The sequence below is a fragment of the Megascapheus bottae genome, chromosome 3 (genome assembly GCF_031878675.1).
Source record: "Megascapheus bottae isolate mThoBot1 chromosome 3, mThoBot2.hap1, whole genome shotgun sequence".
Taxonomy (NCBI): domain Eukaryota; kingdom Metazoa; phylum Chordata; class Mammalia; order Rodentia; family Geomyidae; genus Megascapheus; species Megascapheus bottae.
Window position 1 is genome coordinate 9,782,248 of NC_143511.1, and position 18,159 is coordinate 9,800,406.

Here is an 18,159-nt window from a genome sequence, read left to right on the forward strand (position 1 = left end):
TAGTTACTATTTCAAGGGGCGAGAGTAAGTAAATAGTACATTATTAAAATGTCTCATGTCCATAATAAATATTTTAGCTACTACATTAATACACTCCATGTTTGTCTCAACTCTGGATTATACAACATGTACATTATTTGTAAAAGTATTCACAATTTTAAATCATTTTCTTGTGATATTTGCTATGTATGAACAATGCTTGTTTGTCCACAAGAGTCTTCTTCAAATCTTATGGTACATTAATGGATTTTTTAAACTAGAATATTTTAAATAAACATTTTGTTACAATTAAAACAATTTCAAATACTTTCCCATAATGCTTATAAACTGCAAAAATTTTGTAATTGTTTCAGACAATATTTAGAAAGCACAATAAAGAAAGAAGGAAAATTTTTTCCATTTTCCATGGACTTTAGTACAGAAAAATATTTTTTCTGCTCAAAGTCATATCTGAAATTTATAGGAGAATAAATGATACAGCTTTATTTTACTGACAGACTAAAGTATCACTGAGTGGCTGACAGTATAATACATTATACTTTCCCAAGATTTTAGTTCTTTAAAGTTGCTTCAAAAACCTCTTTAACAGCTGAGTTTAGGAAATAGCTTTAAAGTGAAATAGGGCAAGTTTGATTGTGACTGCTGCATTTTTATTGTGTGAGAAATGCTGAATGAAATGATACTAGAGGATGCAGGCTGTTTTTGAAGATGTATTTCTGTGAGGGGATGAATTTGCATCAAGAGTCCATTCTTGGAAAGAACTGCGGAAGTTGCACATGATTTAGACATGTTCAGATGCAAAAACAAACAAACAAAGGAACAAAAACCCTCCATTGTGGGCAGTAAGTGATGAGCTGGAAGTCTACAGAAATTCACAACGGGACATAGAAGGGAGGCTGAATTTCACTTGCCTTAAGCAGGACTCACAAAACATGTAACCAAAGAGGAAATTTACATTTTATTAGGACACATTCAACTGGAAGATTTATTATAGAATTGAGACAGCAAAACTGTAAATCAATTCCTTCACTTTTCTATGACTTAAATTTGGGGTATAGAAGACTGATAAGAATAGGGGACTAAAATGGTTCCCAGAAATAATTGACTTTGTTTGATAGAAGACTTAACAGAGAAAGAAGCATAAGATCTGTTTTAGTCAACTGGACAATGGTCTTGCTATGAGGAAGGAGTGGAGAAGAAATGGATTTGGACAGGAAACAGAGTTTCTCAACATTGTTTTTTTTTTAAAAAAAAGAAGATGTTTATTCAGGAAATATTTCTCAAAAATCTCAAAACAAAATGAATGTGATTACTTTTAATCCCAGTCACTAGTAAGGTAGATATAGGGAGGCTCTGACAGCAAGTCCACTCCAGACAAACATACAGCATTTCTACCAAAATTCAGGCATGGTGTTTCTCATATCTAAATGAAACTATGTGGGGGGGGGTCTAGAAAAAAGATTGGGTCAAAGGTTAGGAAAAACATGAGAGATTATGAGAAATAATAAGTAGAACAGAAAAGTGCTAGGGGCATGCTTCAAGCTTTATAAAGAACACAGACCAGTGAATATAAGGCATTGAATACAATCTTTAGTGCCACTCTTCACCTGAAAATGACATGAAAAGAGGAAAAGTAAAAGAAAAAAATTCAGATTCATCAAAACTCTAAAAGAATTATATCTTTAAAGGATGAAGGGTCCTTTTTAATTATTCCATTTGACGGGATTAAAGTAAATAAAATTTTGGTGCTCAGTATTTACTAATAATTTGTTTTAAATGAAAGTATGCACAAATTTCTTATTGTCACTCTACCATATCTTCTGAATATTTCCTTCTAATAAAATAATTTGAATATATGTTTTCTCTCCTTTTAAAAATTAGTTTACTTCTGAGCACTTTGTGTTAATGGGAAAATGCAAAAGTTAACTTTTATTTTTTTTTTTGGAAGATACCTTCCCAAAGAACTTTGTGTTTAAGCAGGAATGATCCCTAAAGCTATGTTCTCAAACTTACTATCCTAGCATAATTCAAGTTAATATAATCTCCAGGCATCAATTGGAGAAAAATGGAGAATACAGGAAAAGTTAAGAAAAGCAAATACTTAAAGATATATTAGATTCATTAGAATACACTAAAGGTGTCAGAGAAGCAGACACGAGATTTTGCAGGACAGCAAAGGAGAGTTGAACCAAGAATGACAGTAGCAAATTGCAATAAGAAGTATTACAGGGAGATGGGTGGAAGATGGAAGCGGTTCAGTGTGAGTCTTTCTGAGCTCTCACCAAGATACCAGTTCTAGCATCGTAGGGTAAAGTTCATACCCAAAGATTATCCTAAGAAAGCATTAGCACCACAGAGACTTCAGTCAAAGAGGAAAAAGGCAGAAAACCTGCGCAAGGAGACAGCTTGGAGCAGAGCCAGACACTCAGAGCCGCTGCAGAGACAAAGTCTCCCTCTGGCACCTGAGCAGACGGCACTTTTCGGCAGTGCTGACCTGTCAGCTCCGGACAGATCCAAACAGAGCATGCGTGAGCCCAGAGCCATCACCCGGCTGTGGCGCTGACCTGCCAGCTTCACGGAACCAGAAAACCCTGCAGTGTGTTAGTACCTATGTGGACGTTTCCATTTCTGCTCACAGAACGGCACTGGGAAGGAAACCCCACCCCCATCTGCAGAGAGCAGCGCCATCTTGACTGATGGCAAAGACTCTACCAAACCAACTGTAGCCTGAGAAGTATTGCTGGCAGCGCCATCATTCAAAAGGGCAAAGTTTTTCCCAGAGGCAGCTTAGCCAGACGTCTGCCCCCTGGGCAGGGCCCCATTCCAGGTAAACAAAGCTGCTGGGGCAGCTTCACTTACTTTTATTTTTTTCTGCCCAATCAAGCAAACTGATCAGAAAAACCACAAAGCAAAATCGTAAAAGACAAAAAACATTTTGAAGTGTTTGGATCCTCAATTTAGTGGAGACACAAGTTTCCTATGCCATTTCCCCTCCCCCAGAGGACAAACTGAAGAATACCCCCTTTTTTTCCTTTTTTTTCTACCTCATTTCATTTGCATTTTTATGTGTTTTTTTTGCCATTTTACCATCACCTTTTTTTATGTTATGATTATTTCCTTCCCCCACCCCCACCCCCAATTTCCTTCTGTAATTGTGGTCTTTTCAAGAAACATAGTGACAGCACTGGGTACAGACTATATACAAATGATATTTTTATTGATACAGTGACCTGTTTTTTAATCTATTGGTTCTTAACCCTAGTATTTCTTGTCTGAGAACTCACAATTGTGTGGGCTCTCCCCACAATTTTTGTCTTGTTTTTCTTTTTCTTTTTTTTTGTTTATTTTTACTTCTTAATTTTTTATCATTGAACTCTTGTATACATACCTTCCTCTTTTCTCTCTTCCTATTAGTCTTCTTATGTTCATAAGTTTTATCTTAATTTTTCTAAATTTTGTACTCAATTATTTTACCTTTCTATCACATTAGGTCAGTTATTTTTATGCTATCCCTTTTCTTCATTACTATATTTATCTTATACTCCTACATTACTCTTTTCTTACCTCCCCTCTTGTCTTTCAAACTGTTTTTAATCTCTTGTCCTTTGTTCATCCTTCAGCTTTTATAATGCATGGATCTACAGTGGATGTTTGTTGAGCAATATTGTGTATCTAGGTACTCAATTATACTCTAAATCCAGAGGCACTTAAACGCAATAGAGATTGGATTGAGGGGTTTATTATTTTGGTCATAAAATGGTGATCAGTGGTGGTATTAGATTTGTCTTTAAATACAAAAAAGAGAAAGAGAGTAATAATACCAACATAAAATTGTGATCATCTATTGTCTGGCCAGCTAAGGAGGTCTAGGATGGTTATATCTTAAAAAATGTAATCTTGTGCAGTATTAATCTTGCTCTCATTTCAAATGGGCAGAACAAGAAACTCAAGAAAAATGGCAAATCAAGGAATAGCATCTCCCACCCAATATGTACAGGCAATGGAGCAGTCAATGGCAAAACTAGAGGAGAGTCCTGTAAGTGCTACACAAATGCAATTGATGACCATGATCAATGAAAAGTTTGAAAACATACAGAAAGAGATACATGAAGCCATATTTAAACAAGTTGAAACCATAAATAAGATGATACATGAAAGATATGAAGCCATAATGAAGGATTTACAAAGAAAAATGGACAAATTCACAGAATCCACAAACAAAAAGCTGACCGAGCTCCAACAAATGTCCAATAAGAGTAAAACTGCTGAGCTAACCACTCAAATGGAAACCAAGGAGTTAAAGAAGTCCATACACAACCTAAAAGAAGAGAGGAAAGGCATCAAAAATGAGCAATTAGAAGGCAGGGAAATGAAGAATAAAGTTGCAAGTTTTGATAGCAGGTTAGACAATGCATAAGAGAGAATTTCCGGCATTGAAGATAGTCTAATTCTTATAAATAAAGAACAGAAAATGAGTCAAACCAAACCTAGGAAATATGAGAGAACGTTTCAGGAGGTCCAAGATACAATTAGGATGCCTAATTTAAGGATAATTGGTATTTAAGAGGGCCTTGAGTAAGAGGTCAATAGTATTGGAAATATACTTCAGGGAATCATCTCAGAGAACTTCCCAAACATCCAGAAGGGTAGGCCCATCCAGATACAAGAAGCTTTTAGAACCCCAAACAGAGCTGACCAGAAAAGAACATCCCACCGCAACATTATAATCCATACAGGATCAATAGAGACCAAAGAAAGGATCCTAAATGCAGCCAGGGAGAAGAGAACAATCTCCTTCAAAGGAAAACCAATCAGAATAACCACAGATTTCTCAAAAGAGACCATGCGAGCAAGAAGATATTGGAAGCATATATATTAGGTCCTTAAGAAAAATAACTACCAACCAAGAATACTGTAACCAGCTAAGTTCTAATTCATAACTGAGGGAGCAATAAAAACCTTCCATTCCAAGAAAAAGTTGCAACATTGCATAGTAACCAAACCAGCATTATAGAAAATTCTCAAAGATGTTCTACACATTGAAAACCAACACAAATGGGATACTGACAAAGAAATGGCACCTAAAAATCATATCAGCTAAGTACCACAAGAACTGTCAAGACAGAGGCCCTAATGAAAGCTTTTAAAAATGACAGGAACTTGTAAATATTTTTCAATCCGAACTCTCAATATCAATGGACTTAACTCCAATTAAACGACGTAGACTGTCTCATTGGATCAAAAAGCAAGATCCATCATTCTGCTGTCTTCAAGAAACACATCTTGCCCAACAAAACAAACATTTTTTGAAAGTGAGAGGTTGGAATAAAATTTATCTAGCTAACAGCCCCCATAAACAGGCTGGTGTTGCTATCCACATATCAAATAAAATAGACTTCAAACTAAAATTAGTGAGAAAAGACAAAGAAGGTTATTATATACTAATAAAGGGATCTTTCCTCCAGGAGGGCATAACCATCCTAATATCTACAAACCTTTTCCAAGAGCACCGAACTTCATCAAGCAAGCTTTACTTTCACTAAAACCACACATAGATCGAAACACAGTGATTGTTGGTGACTTTAACACACCACTCTCACCAATAACAGATCAAACAAGGAAAAACTCAACAGAGAAATCTCAGAATTGAACATCTGTATAGACCAACTAGATCTAGCATATATCTGCAGATTATTCCACCCAGCAACAACACAATATAGAGTTTTTTTTTTCAAAATAGACCACATTTTATAGCATAAAATAAACCTGTATAGATTAGGAAACACTGAAATTATTCCCTGCATTCTCTCAGACCAAAAGGACATCAAATTGGAACTGAACAACAAACTCCTCCAACGAAAACCCTGTAACTCATGGAGATTGAACAATACATTGTTGAATCACCAATGGGTCATCGAGGAGATCAGAACAGAAAGACAACAGTTTAGGAAATTTAATAAAAGAGCAAACAAAATACCAGCTCCTTTGCTACACAGCAAGGGCATTACTGAGAGGAAAATATATAGCTCTGAATGTCTACATTGACAAAGTGAAAAAAATCACAAGCCAACAACTTAATGTTGCACCTTAAGCTCTTGGAAAAAGAGCAACAAACCTAGCCTAATCCCAGTAGAAGGAAGCAAATTATTAAAAATCAAAGCAGAATTAAATGAATTGGAGTCAGAAAAAACTATAGAAAGAATTAACAAAACAAAGAGATGGTTCTTTGAAAAATTAACAAAATTGACAGACCCTCAGCAAATCTTACTAAAAAAGAGAAGGGAGCACACCAAAATAAGCAAAATCACAGATGAGAATGGTAATATCATGACAGAAATTACCAAGATCCAGAGCATCATGAGGGAATACTTTTCAAACCTTTATGGCAACAAATTTGGAAATCTAGAGGGATGGATGGATTTCTAGCCAATATTAACATACCCACACTGAACTAAAAAGACCTAATCCAACTACACAGACTTATTTCAAGAACTGAAATAGAAATGGCAATAAGAGAGCTTCCATCCAAGAAAAGCCCAGGGCCAGATGGATTCACGGCTGAATTCTATAAGGTCTTCAAAGCAGAGCTCACACCAATACTCCTCAAGCTCTTCAAAGAAATTGAAAATGAAGGCTCTTTGCCAAACTCATCCTACGAAGCCAGTATAACCCTCATCCCCAAACCAGACAAAGATTCATCAAAGAAAGATAACTATAGACCCATTTCTTTGATGAATGTTCATACAAAAGTTCTCAACAAATTACTCAGCAACTCATCAAAAAATTGTACACTATGGACAAACAGGATTCATCACAGGAATGCAAAGCTGGTTCAACATATGCAAATCAATTAATATAATTGAACACATCAACAGGATCAAGGACAAAAATCGCATGGTTGTCTCAATAGATGCAGAAAATTCATTTGACATGATCCAACACCCCTTTATGCTAAAAGCACTGGAGAAACTAGGAATCCATTGAACATTCCTCAGTATAATAAAGGCCATGTATAACAAACCCACAGGTAGCATTAAACTTAATGGCGAAAAGCTACAGCTCATTCCCTCTAAAATCAAGAATGAGACAAGGATTCCCACATTCTCCACTCTTATTTAACATAGAATTAAAATTCCTAGCCAGAGCAATAAGGCAAGAAGCAAGCATAAAGGGGGTAGAAATAGGGAAAGAGGAAGTGAAACTTTCCCTCTTTGCAGATGACATGATTCTGTATTTAAAGAACCCTATGGACTCCACTCCACTCCCAAGCTGCTTAAGCTGATTCATTACTTTGGCATGGTCGCCGGTATAAAATTAACCCTCAAAATCGAGTGCCTTCCTATATGACAAGAATGAGAGGAACGGGGCAACAATTAGGAAAGCAACTCCTTTTGCAATAGCCTCAAAGAAAACAAAGTACCTAGGAATTACCTTAACTAAGAATGTAAAGGACCTTTTTAATGAAAACTTTAAAACCCTGAAAAAACAAATTAGCAGAACTGAGGAAATGGAAAAACCTCCTATGCTCCTGGATTGGAAGAATTAACATCGTGAAAATGGCAATCATGCCAATGGCTATCTACAAATTCAATGCAAAACCCATCAACATCGCAATGTCATTCTTTAAAGAAATAGATGAGACAATCCAAAATTTCATATGGAATAATAAAAGACTATATATAGCAAAAACACTCCTTAGTAGAAAGAATAGCGCAGGAAGAATTTCAATACCAAACTTTAGGCTCTATTACAGAGTTATAGTGGCCAAAACAACTTGGTACTGGCACAAGAACAGGCCTGAAGACCAATGGAATAGAACTGCGGACCTAGATATTAAACCACAGACCTATGGCCACCTAATCTTTGATAAGGCAGCCAAAAAAATAGAATGGAAGAAAGACAGCCTCTTCAACAAGTGGTACTGGCAGAACTGGTTAAGCACCTGCAGAAAACTAAATTTGGATCCTTCTTTGTCACCCTGCGCCAGGATTAACTCCAAATGGATCAAAGACCTAGAGGTAAAAGAAGATACACTGAAAATTTTACAAGAAGGAATAGGTGATAACGTAGGTCTCCTTGGCATGGGTTGAAACTTTCTTAATAAAGAGCAAGAAACACAACAAATCAGAGAAAGTTTGGTTACACTCTACCACTTGAGCTACAGCATTCCTTGAGGCTTTTCTGTGTATTTGGTACTGTGGAATCAAATGCAGGTCTTTGTGTAGGTAGGCAAGCACTCTACCACTATGCCATGCTCCAGGCACCATAAACAATTTTTTTATAGGAGTATCATAACAAATCTACTTTTGCAGTAATTCTTAAATTATCTCAAAATAAATTCTAAAAGCATATACTGATTGATTGAAAAAAATAAGATAAATTTTAAATAAACAAAAAGAAATCACTCTATAGCTATGTAAAAAATGTGGGAGTATCCTAAATAAATATTGGTAGGAAGCAAGGCTGTAAAGCTATATGGTATTCAAAGACAAGTACATTGCATCATGGGGAAAGCAAAAATGAAAAATGGCATTGTTTGCTGGGAGAAGAAATGGAAAGATGGATTAATGAGCGGAGATGGAACTAAGCTTACTGAGTTATTCGCTCAGTGTGGAAGTATCAATCCCCATTTATCAGTATTCTTAGTACATACCACCAAGCACTGAGTGAGCTTCTATGGGTTCTGTAAATTTTTCCTATTCGTAACATATTAACTCATTATATATAATGATAAGTTTACACTGATAAAAATATTAGTAATTGTATAAAATGAAATAGAATAGTGATGGAACATAGAATTTGCTAATATCTGTCTATTATTCTGTAAATGTAAAACTATCCAAAACATAAAGGTCATAAATATAAAAGATCTAATAGAAAATGCAAAATGCATGAACATACAATATTTTATAATAAAATTACATTCTGAAGATATCTGTGACCAAATTTAATAAAGTAACCTTATAGTTCTACTAGAACATAACAGTTTGATTTTGATATGGTACTGTACCTGTTAGATGTCAGTTAGTTTAAAGATGAAAAGAAACATCAGTGCCAAAATTTATTTTCAGGAATAGGTCTTTATAATTAACCTGAGCATCCATGCCTTACTCACTTTGAATGAAATGAGATATCTCTATATTATTTTTGAATTTCTGCAGGCTGCTGAATGTAATAAAAACCAATATCAATGGATATTTTAATAGGATTAAATAATATGAAAGTTCTCTCAAATATTTATTTTCTTCTTTGGTATCTGATCATGGTAAACACCTTATTTTGAAGTATTTAGTGCCAGAAGGAGATTTAATAAGCATTTTATAATTCTCTATTTCCATGGTTATAAGAAAAAGGAAATGAAGCCAGGTTTTCAAAATTGTTTCTAATATCAGTATTAAAAATAAATCTTTACTTGTTTTTAACTCATATTTACAATATATATATAGTATATTCAGAAAATGAATCATAGATATTGTTTTATGATGTTTAATATTCAGAAAAATGATTCCAATCTGGTTAAATGAAGTTAAGAGTCTCAAGGAGTTTCTTGCTTCATGTGGCTTTGACCCCAATAGCATCCTCAGATCCCAGCCTCCTGAGTAGGTAGGATTACAGGTGTGACTGACAACAGGCTGCCTCTTTATTTTTTTCATATATTTTTATTGCAATTAATAGAAGGGTTACAATATATTCACCAGATAGAAGGTGCATTACTTCACAAACATTGATACCTTTTCTCATGTCTTGGTCCCCATTTTCCTCTCCCCACCCCGCTCCTCATCTTGTTTTCCCCTTTCCCTATCCCATTTCAAATAACCAAATAAACATATATACAATATATCAGATAACAAATTAAAATACTGTAACAATATGAGATAACAAGGGACAGGAAAAGAGATGAGAGATAACATTATTTCTTTATAAAATTGTTACAACTCAGTTTGGTCTGCTTTTTGGAGGAATTAATGATGAACAGAAAAGAGTAAAAGGATACTCAGAAATAATAATAGTCTGTCAGAAACTGAATAATACCTTAACTACTTGCCAATAGTATCAACTGAGCTCATAATAATTACTGAGAAATTAAACAAAAGTAGTATAAATTTAGTTTAAATTTTAATTGGGCAAAATGGGTTAAAATAAGGAATTAATAGTCACCTACTTGTAGGAATTGTATCAATACTGAGAAATCAACAACATACACACAGAAATTACCAATATCAATGGTATTGTATTGCATTGTGTTGATGATGTGCCAGATCTTATTTCTCTGGAAGATGTTGTTGGTCTGGTCTGCAGGGGAGCTTCCCGCCTGTTCCTTCTTTTCATCTCTGTCCTGAGCGCTGCTCTTCATTTATATTTCCTTTATAAGCCTATATGAAGCTCCACACGAGGGGCAGGCTTACTATCTATGGTCATGACAACCAAACTTTATACAGAAACTGTGGACTTAAATAGAGCTCTAAACATCTCCTAGTAAAGGATAACAGTAGAGCAAAACCTAGGTACATAAGGTCATATAGGATGAGACTAAGTAAAAGGATCTCTAGGACATGGCAACAATAGCTTTATCTTGAGTGATTGTTGTTCTTAATGTACTATGTTATTTCTCTTTTGTTAATCTCATATTGCTACTGTATCTCACTTTGTTACCTGGTATATTGTATATATGCTTATCTTGTTTATTTGAAATAGGAAAGGGAAAAGGGGGTAAGACAAGATGATTGGAAGGGGGTAGAGGGTGGGAAATGGGGACAAAAACCTGAGAAGGGGTATCAATGTGTGAGAAAGAATGCACCTACTAACCGGCGAATGCAACTGCAACTCCTCTATACATTACCCCCCAAATAAAAAAAAATAGATCTAGCTGCTGTCACTAGCACCATCTGCTAAGATCCCCAGATAACAACCCTGCCTAACTTGCCCCAATATTGATCTTGAAAGTAGATCTGAAAGTAGCCTTGTATTACAATTGCAATCCTTTTCAGTATTGTACCAGGAGTAACACTTTCTACTCAAAGGCTTGACAGGAGACATACTTACAATGACAGATATAAAGATTTTGCTTGAACCATGAACTTAACTAAGCCTTATATCCTGATTCCAGTCCTTTTCAATAAATTGTTAGGGAAGAGTCTTGTCCTTCTGAGACTGTACCCAATTAATTAGGATGCATATCCTTCCACACATTTGAAAATAGGTCTTCCAACTACAGACTTAGAGCAAACTCTCAAGTAACACTTATCTCAACCTAGACTTTATTGACAAAAGTAAAGAACTAACAACCAAGCAGACAGAAATTGAAGTTTATATGAAAATTTGAAACCATTAAAGAATAAAACAGTCTTGAACCAATTTATAAAATGTCAGATCTGAAAAATCCAATGGGGTGCTTTTAATATTGTTATGTTTTACTTTTATTTTAATGTCAGAGTGATGTATCGAGGGGTTAAAGTTTCATTCATAAAGTAGTGAATACATTGTTTCTTGAACATTGCTATCCCATCCCATGTTTTTCTCAAAAGAACTTGCTTATTCAGTAGAAACAGTTATCTTGAAATAAGATTAGTGAAAAAAATACCTAGTTGGGGCACTATCTATAACAATAATAAAGGAATGAAATGAAAATGAGAAAGTATGTAGGAGTTCTAGGGTGATACCAAATAAATGATTGTCCTACTGCAACAATCTGAAGAAAAGAAGGAATAAAAGGTGTCCCTAGGTTTATTTGAAGAAATATTGAACATAGTTGTACTTGTAGCTTTAGTGTGGCCTTGTTTCTGCTCATTTGGGTATATGTCCGGGAGTGGTATTGCTGGATCACATATGTTTAGCCATTTAAACATCTTCCATAATGCTTTCCAGAGTGGTTGAACTAGTTTATAATCCCACCAATAGGGTAGCAGTGTTCCCTTCTGGGCATATCCCCAATGACATCTATGATTGTTAGTTTTCTTGATAATGAAGATTCTAATTGGGGTGAGCTGGAAAGTCAATGTTTTTATTTATATTTCTTTCATGGCAACATATATTGAACATTAATTCATGTGTCCATTGAACACTCTTATTTCCTCTTCAGGAAAATCTCTCTTTAACTCTTTAGCCCACTTAGCAATGGGATTGTTTTTTCTTGAGCATTGATTTGGGCAGGATTTAGTTTTTTAAATTCCAATTATATTTTAGATATAGACCCTAGTTTGTTTTATAGCTAGTGAAGATCTTGTTTCAATCTGTGGGTTTCTATTTATCATTCTTCCTGTGTTTATTACAGCATTACTTAACAAATCCAAGGTATGGAAGTAACCCAGATGCTCCTCAGTGGATGAGTGGGTCAAGAAAATGTAATATATGTATATATATATATATATGCACAATGGAATTCTATGCTTCCATAGAATTAATAAGGAAATGGAAAGACTTGGCAAAAATCATAAAGTAAGCCAGACCCACAGAAACATAGATTCATAGTACATTAATAACAACAATGTACCTGGTTATTTCTCTTCTCTTTTTTGCCCTTTGGTTAATCTCATATTGTTACAGTATCTGACTTTGTTACCTGGCAAATTGTACATACGATTATTTGTTTATTGGAAAAAGGAATTAGAAGGGGGAAACAAGATGGTTGGGAAGGGGTGGGGAGCGAAATGGGGACGAAAAGATGGGAAGAGGTATCAGTGTGTGCGAAGTAATGTACCTACTATCTGGCAAATGTGACTGTAACCCCTCTATACATTAAGATTAAAAAATGAAACAGATTCCTTGATTTCCCTCATTTGTAATAACTAGCATATATCTAGGATTGTTCTAGCAGAGGATCATAATAGCTTAATAGCTATGTACAGATGACCTTATACAATGATACTAATTGAACTGGAAGATATGGAAATAAGGTTATTATTTTCTTTTGGTTTTGTTGTCCTGTATGCAGTTATTTTCTATCCTCCACATCATTTGGTTTTACCCCTGTTATCACTGTTCCTGATTTTGGGACACTTTGTCTTGCATATACATTTATCTGATTTGGGGATGGAAAGGGGAATCAAACAAATAGACAAAAAGTTAACCAATTCACCAGCTATCCTCACTAGACCTGTGTTGGATACAAAATTTACAATTTGGAGGGAAGTGGAGTAGGGGGAGAGAGAAAGCGGAGAAAACAAATGAGGCGCCTGCATGGGCAAGGTGGCTCACGTCTAGGAATCCTAGTTACTCAGGAGGCTAATATCTGAGGATCAGGTTTAAAAACCAGCCCAGGAAAAAAGAACTTAAGACTTTTTTTTCTTACAAAAGTATCGCTCTTTTATTCAGTATTGTAATATTCATAAAACGTCTATAATCACAACATTGGGAAAAATTCAGACTGTAGCTTGTACAATTTCAGCCTGTAAATCATTTACCTAGTAAACTTACCTTTTTGAAGCTGTGACTTTGGCTTTTTTATGAGAGGCCAAAAATATATGATTTTGCCCTTACCTTAAATGCCTTTTTAAAATATTTCTTCCCTTTTGCTTTTCCTGATTAACTTTTACATTTATTTTAACAAGAGAAAACTGCGTTTCAATTTTAAAGCTGTTAAGAGTTTCCTGTGGCAACAGTTGATAACTTTGGCTTTTTCATTGTCACTCATCTTGGGCTGTAGGCTGTGCTTACACCTAATCTGCGCATTCTTTTTCCTTTCCTCCATGCTCCTCTAAAGGTAGGTAAGGAGGAATAGCAAGAGAAGCTACTCCAAGAGTGGCTGGATTGCTGCGTGAAGGAGGGTGGTGTCCTGGTCGCCATGCAGAAAAGCTCTGGGCGGCGGGGGCCACGCCCTGGTCACGCAGATGGTAGAGAAGTTACTACAGACAGATTCAGCCATGCACAGGACCTACGACTCTTAACTCTAACTAACTTTGTAAAACGGGAAGTGGGGCTTGACTCAAGGATAGGGTTTTAGCCTTAAGCTGAAGAGCTCAGGGACAATGCCCAGGCTGAGTTCAAGGCCCATGACACACCCCCTCCACCCCCCAAAAAAAAGAAAAGAAAAAGAAGGGTAACAATTTTGGACAAGAATTGTACTTATTTCCTTACTTATGTAATTCCTCTGTACATCACCCTTATAAATAAAACAGAATAAAATATATGAATATAAAAATGAAAAGCAAAAAGAAGAAATATTAATCCAAAAAGCAGTGGCTGTAATTCCAGCTGTTCAGGAGAATGAAATCTGGAGGATCATAGTATGTGACTAACAAGGGCAGAAAAGTTCTCCATGAGTTATTTTCAAAATAACTCAAAAAGTTAAGCTGCAGACACACTCAAGAAGTACAAGGCCATCCTAGAAACTATGAGGCTGTGAGTTCAAACCTCAATATTACCAACATAAATGAAAAAAGAGAAATAATGACTTATGAATTATGTCCAGTTTAGAAACTCAATAGCATATGAGCAATATCAATCCCATAAAGATTATCATGAGTACCATTGTAATCTAATTTTCAAAAGTAAAAGATAATCAGTGTGTTTCTGATTAGTAACAATGTACTCATTAGAAATCCTATAGGCACATAGGGTAACAATACCTTAAAAATTTTGTATCTAGCAAACTATTTCAGAAATTAAAAAGGTAGTAGGGTATTCTAAGATAACTAAAACTTGAAGAAATTCATGAAGAAGTTCATGATCAATAGACATGACTTCTAGGCAACACTAAAGAGAGTAGAAAAGAAACAAAACAATTCAAAAACTAGTATACAGTCTCTGGAAAACTAAAGCTGTATTCAAATTTAGAGTCCTAGTAATACAATGGAATATTCTAATAATTTTATCTCTTGTAGAAACATTACAAGATATAATCAGTACAATCATTAAAGTTTCAATAATTTTTAATAAATTCACAACACAAAATATGAAAATCATGTCTAGGCACTGATGGCTTATGTGAATAATCCTAGTTACTCAGGAAGCTGAACTCTAAGGTCCATGATTTCAAGCCAGCCCATATAAGTGAGGCTGTGGCTCAACTGATAGAGTACTAGTCATGAGAGAGAGAAAAAAAAATGTTAAGGATCTTGCCAAGGCTTTGAGTTTGAACCTCAGGATTATATATAAATATATATATGTATATGTATATGTGTGTATATACATATACACTTATACATATGCATATATATCTGTATATATAACCACAATTAGGTAATTAGGCATGCACACACAAATACACTTGAAATAATGATCTGTTGTTTGTGTATGCATGAATGGAGAAATACATGATAATTTTGTACCTATCACATTTGTTTTTGCAAGCATGTGTTACTTTAAATTAACAATTATTATTTTCCATGCAAGACTAATGACTATGAAATAATTTGTTATTTACACACTGACCTATATTCCTGTATATAACATTTATTTTTCTTTTCTATATGATATTTGTATTTTCTTGGTTTAGTCTGAGTTCATGATTTCTTTCATTTTTAATGAATGATAATATACTTATACATCATATTTGTAATTCATTATGAAGGTCCCACTTCTCTTAGAGGAGGAGAATTAATGAAGCATTCAGTCACTGCCTAGGATGCTTGCAACTACAGATACAAGGTACGAGGTTCAAAGTGTGGCCACAAAGCATTTTTCTATAAAGTATAAGGTGCCTTGTGTTTATTTGTTTTGTGTTTTTTTACTACCAAAACAAAAAAGGAGTCTTTGACATGAGAAGTATTTCATTTCCTTTTTTTTATATGTGCAATGGCAGGGTTTTATTGCTTAGCAAGGGTTTTTGATACTATTTTTAAGCAATGAAAGTATTAGTCTGACCTCTAAAATGCCATGCTTTAAGGAGAAAATGTCATTTGCGATGTGTTTTAATGAAAGTGATTCACTGTGGGAAAGGCCAGCAGCTGTCAAATGTCCTATCATGGACACTTTGATCAGAGCTCCCAGAAATGGTGGCACATCCAGTTAAAAAGGTAGAAAAGGAATTTGGTGAGAATGTTTCCTTAAATTACCCTTACCTTACATGAAACTAGGAAATTTGGAATGATTCTCTGAATGTTTAACACTTTCCAATTTTATATTAAATTGTCCCCAATTTCTGAGGCATAAACCCAGCAAAAGGCTTAACAGCACTCATTAAATATTTTAATTACATTATGGACAGAGGCACAATTCTTACCTTTTATTTAAAACTTACAATCATTCTAATGTGCATATATTAAGTGCATTGTTTGTCACATAAAAATTTTATATAACCTATCGTCCCCTCATTGTCTTTTCAGCATAGAAAGGAACACGGAATACTAATACATAAGATAGTTTGTGTACAGGAAGTTTTGGCAAATGACCTGGGTCTAGGTCCAAATTCTTGTCTACAATAAGAAAAAGTGGCAGAATATACAGAGAAGTGGAAAAATAAAGTTGTCCAAAATTGGTAAGAAAAAAAAACCGTCTTTACATACCTTGTTCATATTCATATCACAACTTACAGAAAATATAAAAACAATCCTAGAACTGTGCATATGTAGATAGTTTTCCCCTCCTGATATCAAGGCTCCTATCTTTCCCCTTCCTCATGACAAACATGAAATTTTCCTAGGGGAGATCTGATTCCTGCTCCTGTTTCTCTGCTTCACCCATTCAATTGGGTGATATAAAGTGTGTTTCCAGACAGTATTTTTACATTTTTTTTCCCAGTCCTGAGCCTTGAACTCAGGGCCTGAGCTCTGTCCTTGAGGTTTCTCAAGGTCAGAGTTCTACTATTTAAGCCACAGAACCACTTCAGTCTTTGTGTATGTGGTACTAAAGAATCGGACCTAGATCTTCATGCATGCTATGCAAGCACTCCATCATTAAGTCAAACTCCTGGTCCTACCGTGGGTTTTATTTTCAGAATACGGGCAAAAATTGCAATGCCATTTTTTTTTTAAATTTATTCTTGTTTTCATTGGAGAGAGTTTGCAACTGAGAAAGATGCATGGGTCAGTAATGCAAAGTAGACAGTTCCTTATTTCCTACATAAAATTTTTGTCTCCTTTTGAAAATCAAAGAACAAAATTTATAAGGATTCATTTTAAAACAGAGTAAAAATGACAACAGACGTTTTTGGTTGCACAAAGGCCAAATTTCCAAAGGTCAGTTACAATGTTGCAGTGCACAATTAGAAGAACTTAGTCTACCCTATTTGAAAAACTAAGTTTATAAGGAATCCCTCTACTTTTAAAGTTTCAGTTTCTCTTATAAATAATGATATACATAAAACAAAATTAAAATGTCATATGTGCATAGGTGATATGCAACTTTAGCTTCACAGGAGTTCAGGAAGGCACCTGGGTCCCAATCTGTAGAAAGGCTCATCGCATGATGTAGCTATGTTTACTCCATCATCTCAAGAAAAATAATGCTCATTATGTATCTTTGTCCTTTAATAGTTTTGGATGGTAGTGATGCTGATAAAGTTCTATGTACTGAGCATACTAGTATAACTGCCAAGAAGGACGAGATAGCACAAAGCAATGTTAGTACTATGGTAGTAAACAAATGATGACTTGTTTAATATTTTAATACTCTATTTTTATATTATCTTCATCAGCATGTGTATAAAATCCAGCTATTAGAAAACACTGTAAGATCAAAAAATGATGAATAGATCTAATTATAAGTCAATGATGCATTGGAACTGCTTAAAAGGGGGGTAAATAGAGCAACAAATGGCAATTATAAACACTTAGGCTTACTATGCTACTTTTTAGTTTATACTTGGCAAAAAATAATGTTTGGTAAACTATATCTAAGTTCCTTCAAATATATACTTTGAATATAAAGTTATAATCAGCATAAAACACTTACATAAAATTTGTATTAAAATCTTTTTATATTCACCAGGAAGGTACAAAGATAGTATAGAGAACAACATTCTACATGACTTTAATTTTTTTGGCAATATGTATATTTCTGTTCACATGGTACAATTATTTCTTTTTTTTTTTTTTTTTTTTGGCCCCTTTCTCTTTCTGGCCCCGCTCGCTCCGGCCCTGCTCGCTCCAGCCCGGCTAGGCCCCCTTTCTAGCTCCGGCCCCGCTCGCTCCGGCCCCGCTCGCTCCGGCCCCGCTCGCTCCGGCCCGCTCGCTCTGGCCCCGCTTGCTACCGCCAGGCTCGACATGGTACAATTATTTCAAA